Source organism: Triticum urartu, chromosome 3 (genome assembly GCF_003073215.2).
Source record: "Triticum urartu cultivar G1812 chromosome 3, Tu2.1, whole genome shotgun sequence".
NCBI lineage: Eukaryota > Viridiplantae > Streptophyta > Magnoliopsida > Poales > Poaceae > Triticum > Triticum urartu.
The window spans coordinates 118,727,280-118,734,286 of NC_053024.1; positions in this window are offsets into that span (position 1 = coordinate 118,727,280).

Consider the following 7,007-nt stretch of genomic DNA (forward strand, 5'->3'; position numbering starts at 1 on the left):
TGAGCCCCCGGACAAATGGGTGGAGAGGGAAGCCCAGTCCGCGGAGAAAATGGGGGAGGAACACCACCCTCTCATGGGGCCAAGGGGTGGGGATGAGCTGCCCTCTTCGGGAAGCCGGTGCACAATGTCGTTAGACAAGTATCCGGCCTTCCTCAGTCTTTTGATGTGTCCCTCCGTGACGGAGGAGACCATCCACTTGCCTCCCGTTCCGGACATGGCTGGAGAAGGTTGAGGTGGGGTGTGCGGACTTGGGCGCTGGAGCTCGAGTGCACGGAAATGGATAGGCAAAGGAGGAAGAAGGCGTGGATGAAAAGGTGGATCCTTATCCCCTTATATGGGTGGACGCGACTATGCGCCCCCACCAGCCTGGTAAAACTCGCTTATCTCCCAAGCGTCGTAGTCAATGGCGAAGTTGGGTTACCCACACCCGTATTGATGAGAATCCCGGAATAAGGGGACACGATCTCTGCTTTAACAAGACGTGCCAAGGAAACCGCTTCGCTAAACGCGCTGATGTGGGACAGTAAAACGATTCGAATAAAGACTTGGGCGTGGTGTGATGTCACGCTACGGAATACGTTAGCAGATTTGATTTGTGTAAATATTATTCTCTCTATGGCAATATGTGGAAACTTATTTTGCAGAGCCGGACACTACATTTGTGTTCAAAATCTTCTATGAAGTATTTGGAGGAGCAACCCGCCTTGCAATGCCGAAGACAATCTGCGCACCGGACTCGTCGTCATTGAAGCCTGGTTTAGGGGCTACTGAGGGAGTCCTCGATTAGGGGGTGTCCGGATAGCCGAACTATACCTTCGGCCGGACTCCTGGACTATGAAGATACAAGATTGAAGACTTTGTCCCGTGTCCGGAAGGGACTTTCCTTGGCGTGGAAGGCAAGCTTGGCGATACAGATATGTAGATCTCCTACCATTGTAACCGACTCTGTGTAACCCTAGCCCTCTCCGGTGTCTATATTAACCCAGGAGTTTTAGTCCGTAGGACGAACAACAATCATACCATAGGCTAGCTTCTAGGGTTTAGCCTCTCTGATCTCGTGGTAGATCTACTCTTGTACTACCCATATCATCAATATTAATCAAGCAGGACGTAGGGTTTTACCTCCATCAAGAGGGCCCGAACCTGGGTAAACCATCGTGTCCCCTGCCTCCTGTTACCATCCGGCCTAGATGCACAGTTCGGGACCCCCTACCCGAGATCCGCCGGTTTTGACACCGACAGCCAACTATTTCGGGTACCGCACCTCACGAATGACACCGGCTTCTTGCAGTTTGCGGGTCTCCAGGACGATGAACGACTGCTTTTCTGTGGACTGCTGATGCGCCTTTTGCTTCACAGGGCGCACGTTAGGGCATACCCTTAGGTGATGCTCGATTATCCCCCTCGGGATCCCGACCAGATCCTTAGGCTCCCATGCGAACACATCCTTGTTCTTGTGCAAGAAGCTGACCAACGCCTCCTCTTGATCTAAAGGGAGGCCGGCACCTATGGTGAAGGTGGCGCTCGACACCCCGTCCTCATCAACTGGTACTTGCTTCGTCTCGGCACGATCTTTGTAGAACAGCTACTTCTTCTTTGCTGGCGCAGCCCCTGGAGCCTCTAGGGCTCCTCCCTCACCCGGTCGCGCCGCAGCCGCGGCCCTGAAGGCAAGTTTGAGGGCCGACAAGGCTTCCTTGGTGTCCCCGACAACAGTGAGGACACTGTTGTCGGTGTCAAAACCGGCAGATCTCGGGTAGGTGGTCCCAAACTGTGCGTCTGAGGATCGAAGGTAACAGGAGGCAGGGGACACGATGTTTACCCTGGTTCGGGACCTCTTAATGGAGGTAATACCCTACTTCCTGCTTGATTGACTTTGATGAGTATAGGGGTTACAAGAGTTGATCTACCTTGAGATCGTAATGGCTAAACCCTAGATGTCTAGCCCGTATGATTTGTCCTAGCCTCTATGGACCAAACCCTCCAGTTTATATAGACACCGGAGGGGCCTAGGGTTGTACAAAGTCGGTTTATAGAGAAAGGAAACTTCACATCCGGACGGCAAGCTTGCTATCCACGCAAAGGAGAGTCCCATCCAGACACGGGGGGAGGCCTTCTATCTTGTATCTTCACGCCCCATCAGTCCGGCCCATGGAAGATAGGCCGGATCCCCGAGGACCCCATAATCCAGGACTCCCTCAGTAGCCCCTGAACCAGGCTTCAATGACAATGTGTCCGACGCGTAGATTGTCTTCGGCAATGCAAGGCGGGTTCCTTCTCGGAATACTCCAAAGCTATTGAACTATATCTGGCTCTGCATAATAGTTACAACCTTGAGCCATAAGGGCAAAATACTTAAACAAAATAAGTCATGTCTACTGATAGCTTTTTCCGGCGAGACATTACATTTGGCCTTATTATTAATTTGAACCGTTTTGTGGCCTCTCGCTTCGCGTTTCGAGGCGCGGTCTTCATAGACACGTCTTGTCAAAGCAGAGATCATGTCCCCTTATTGCGGGATTCCCATCAATACGGGTTTGCGTAATCCAACTGTGTCGTTCGCAAGATCCCTTGGGAACAGGCGAGTTTTAAGGCTCATGGGGAGGCGCTTGATATTCACTGCCTTTATAAGAGGATAAGGATCCATCTTTTTACCTCACGCCTTCTTCTTCCTCAGCCCTTCCATCCTCGAGCTCCAGCGCCCAAGTTTCGATCTTTTCCGGCGCCACCAAACACTCCAGCCATGTCCAGATCCGCCTCACAGGGCAAGTGGATGGCTTCCTCCATCATGGAGAGGAACGTCAAGGAACTCCGGGAATCGGGGTACTTAGCAGCGGACATCACCCACCGGCTCCCTACCAAAAAGCAGATCATCCCCACTCCGGAGCCTAACAAGAGGGTAGTGTTCATCCCTCACTTTCTTCGCGGACTAGGGTTTCCTCTACACCCTTTCGTCCGCGGCCTTATTGTTTATTATGAGCTAGATTTCCACGATCTAACCCCAAATTCCTTCCTCCACATTTCGGCGTTCATCATCATGTGCGAGGTGCTCCTCCGCATTCCCCCCACTTCGGCCCATGGATTAAGGTCTTCAACGTGAAGCCGAAGGTGGTTGACGGGGAGCACGCAGACTGTGGAGGCGCCATGGTGAGCAAGCTTCCGAACGTCACCTGGCCAAAATGGGCCTTCGTCAAGACTGTCAAGATATGGCAAGTAACATACCGATGACAAAGGGAACAACGTATACCATTATGCGGTTTGACCGATAAAGATCTTCATAGAATATGTAGGAGCCAATATGAGCATCCAGGTTCCGCTATTGGTTATTGACCGGAGACGAGTCTCGGTCATGTCTACATAGTTCTCGAACCCGTAGGGTCCGCTGCTACCTCTTGAGCACTTGCGTTGGTTTTCCCTTGAAATGGAAAGGGTGGTGCAGCAAAGTAGCATAAGTATTTCCCTCGATTTTTGAGAACCAAGGTATCAATCCAGTAGGAGGCTACGCGCGAGTCCCTCGCACCTACACAAAACAAATAAATCCTCGCAACCAACGCGATAAGGGGTTGTCAATCCCTACACGGTCACTTACGAGAGTGAGATCTGATAGATATGATAAGATGATATTTTTGGTATTTTTATGATAAAGACGCAAAGTAAAATAAAAGCTGAAAATAACTAAGTACTGGAAGATTTAATATGATGAAGATAGACCCAGGGGCCATAGGTTTCACTAGTGGCTTCTCTCAACATCATAAGTATTTTACGGTGGGTGAACAAATTACTGTTGAGCAATTGACAGAATTGAGCATAGTTATGAGAATATCTATGTATGATCATGTATATAGGCATCACGTCCGAGACAAGTAGACCGACTCCTGCCTCCATCTACTACTATTACTCCACACATCGACCGCTATCCATCATACATCTAGAGTATTAAGTTCATAAGAACAGAGTAATGCCTTAAGCAAGATGACATGATGTAGAGGGATAAACTCATGCAATATGATGAAACCCCCATCTTGTTATCCTCGATGGCAACAATACAATACGTGCCTTGCTGCCCCTATTGTCACTGGGAAAGGACACCGCAAGATTGAACCCAAAGCTAAACACTTCTCCTATTGCAAGAAAGATCAATCTAGTAGGCCAAACCAAACTGATAATTCGAAGAGACTTGTAAAGATAACCAATCATACATAAAAGAATTCAGAGAAGATCCAAATATTGTTCATAGATAAACTTGATCATAAACCCACAATTCATCGGTCTAAACAAACACACCGTAAAAGAAGATTACATCGAATAGATCTCCACAAGAGAGGGGGAGAACTTTGTATTGAGATCCAAAAAGAGAGAAGAAGCCATCTAGCTAATAACTATGCACCCGAAGGTCTGAGGTAAACTACTCACTTCATTGGAGAGGATATGGTATTGATGTAGAAGCCCTCCGTGATCGATGCCCCCTCCGGCGGAGCTCCGGAACAGGCCCCAAGATGGGATCTCGTGGATACAGAAAGTTACGGTGGTGGAATTAGGGTTTTGGCTCTGTATCTGATCGTTTGGGGGTACGTAGGTATATATAGGAGGAAGAAGTACGTCAGTGGAGCAACAGGGGGCCCACGAGGGTGGAGGGCGCGCCTGGGGGGAGGCGCGCCCCCCTACCTCATGGCCTCCCTGTTGGTTGCTTGACGTAGGGTCCAAGTCTCCTGGGTCTTGTTCGTTCCAAAAATCACATTCCCGAAGGTTTCATTCCGTTTGGACTCCGTTTGATATTCCTTTTCTTCGAAACCCTAAAATAGGCAAAAAAACAACAATTCTGGGTTGGGCCTCTGGTTAATAGGTTAGTCCCAAAAAATAATATAAAAGTGGATAATAAAGCCCAATAATGTCCAAAACAAAAGATAATATAGAATGGAGCAATCAAAAATTATAGATATGTTGGAGACGTATCAAGCATCCCCAAGCTTAATTCCTGCTCGTCCTCGAATAGGTAAATGATAAAAAAAGAATTTTTGATGTGGAATGCTACTTGGCATATTTTCAGTGTAATTCTTCTTAATTGTGGTATGAATATTCAGATCCGGAAGATTCAAGACAAAAGTTCAATATTGACATAAAAATAATAATACTTCAAGCATACTAACTAAGCAATTATGTCTTCTCAAAATAGCATGGCCAAAGAAAGTTATCCCTACAAAATCATATAGTCTGGCTATGCTCTATCTTCACCACACAAAGTATTTAAATCATGCACAACCCCGATGACAAGCCAAGCAATTGTTTCATACTTTTGGTGTTCTCAAACTTTTTCAATCTTCACGCAATACATGAGCGTGAGCCATGGACATAGCACTTTAGGTGGAATAGAATGGTGGTTGTGGAGGAGACAAAAAGGGAAGATAGTTTCACATCAACTAGGCGTATCAACAGGCTATGGAGATGCCCATCAATAGATATCAATGTGAGTGAGTAGGGATTGCGATGCAACGGATGCACTACAGCTATAAGTATATGAAAGCTCAAAAAGAAACTAAGTGGGTGTGCATCCAACTTGCTTGCTCACGAAGACCTAGGGCATTTTGAGGAAGCCCATCATTGGAATATGCAAGCCAAGTTCTATAATGAAAAATTCCCACTAGTATATGAAAGTGATAACAAAGGAGACTCTCTATCATGAAGATCATGGTGCTACTTTGAAGCACAAGTGTGGTAAAAGGATAGTAGTATTGTCCCTTCTCTCTTTTTCTATCATTTTCTTTATTTGGGCCTTCTCCTTTTTTATGGCCTCTTTTTTCGTCCGGAGTCTCATCCCGACTTGTGGGGGAATCATAGTCTCCATCATCCTTTCCTCACTGGGACAATGCTCTAATAATGATGATCATCACACTTTTATTTTCTTACAACTCAAGAATTACAACTCGATACTTAGAACAAAATATGACTCTATGTGAAGGCCGCCGGCAGTGTACCGGGATATGGAATGACTCATGAGTGACATGTATGAAAGAATTATGAATGGTGGCTTTGCCACAAATTCAATGTCAACTACATGATCATGCAAAGCAATATGACAATGATGGAGCATGTCATAGTAAACGGAACGGTGGAAAGTTGCATGGCAATATATCTCGGAATGGCTATGGAAATGCAATGATAGGTAGGTATGGTGGCTGTTTTGAGGAAGGTATATGGTGGGTGTATAATACCGACGAAAGGTGCGCGGTATTAGAGAGGCTAGCAATGGTTGAAGGGTGAGAGTGCGTATGATCCATGGACTCAACATTAGTCATAAAGAACTCATATACTTATTGCAAAAATATACAAGTTATCAAAGCAAAGTATTACGCGCATGCTCCTAGGGGGATAGATTGGTAGGAAAAGACCATCGCTCGTCCCCGACCGCCACTCATAAGGAAGACAATCAATAAATAAATCATGCTCCTACTTCATCACATAACGGTTCACCATACGTGCCTGCTACGGGAATCACGAACGTTAACACAAGTATCTCCCAAATTCACAACTACTCAACTAGCATGACTCTAATATCACCATCTCCATATCTCAAAACAATTATCAAGTATCAAACTTCTCATAGTATTCAACACACTCATAAGAGAATTTTATTATTAATCTTGTATACCTAGCATATTAGGATTATTTAAGCAAATTACCATGCTATTTAAGACTCTCAAAATAATCTAAGTGAAGCATGAGAGATCAATAGTTTCCATAAAACAAATCCACCACTGTGCTCTAAAAGATATAAGTGAAGCACTAGAGCAAAACTATATAACTCAAAAGATATAAGTGAAGCACATAGAGTATTCTAACAATTTCTGAATCATGTGTGTCTCTCTCAAAAGGTGTGTACAGCAAAGATGATTGTGGTAAAATAAAAAATAAAGACTCAAATCATACAAGACGCTCCAAGCAAAACACATATCATGTGGTGAATAAAAATATAGCTCCAAGTAAAGTTACCGATGGAAGTAGACGAAAGAGGG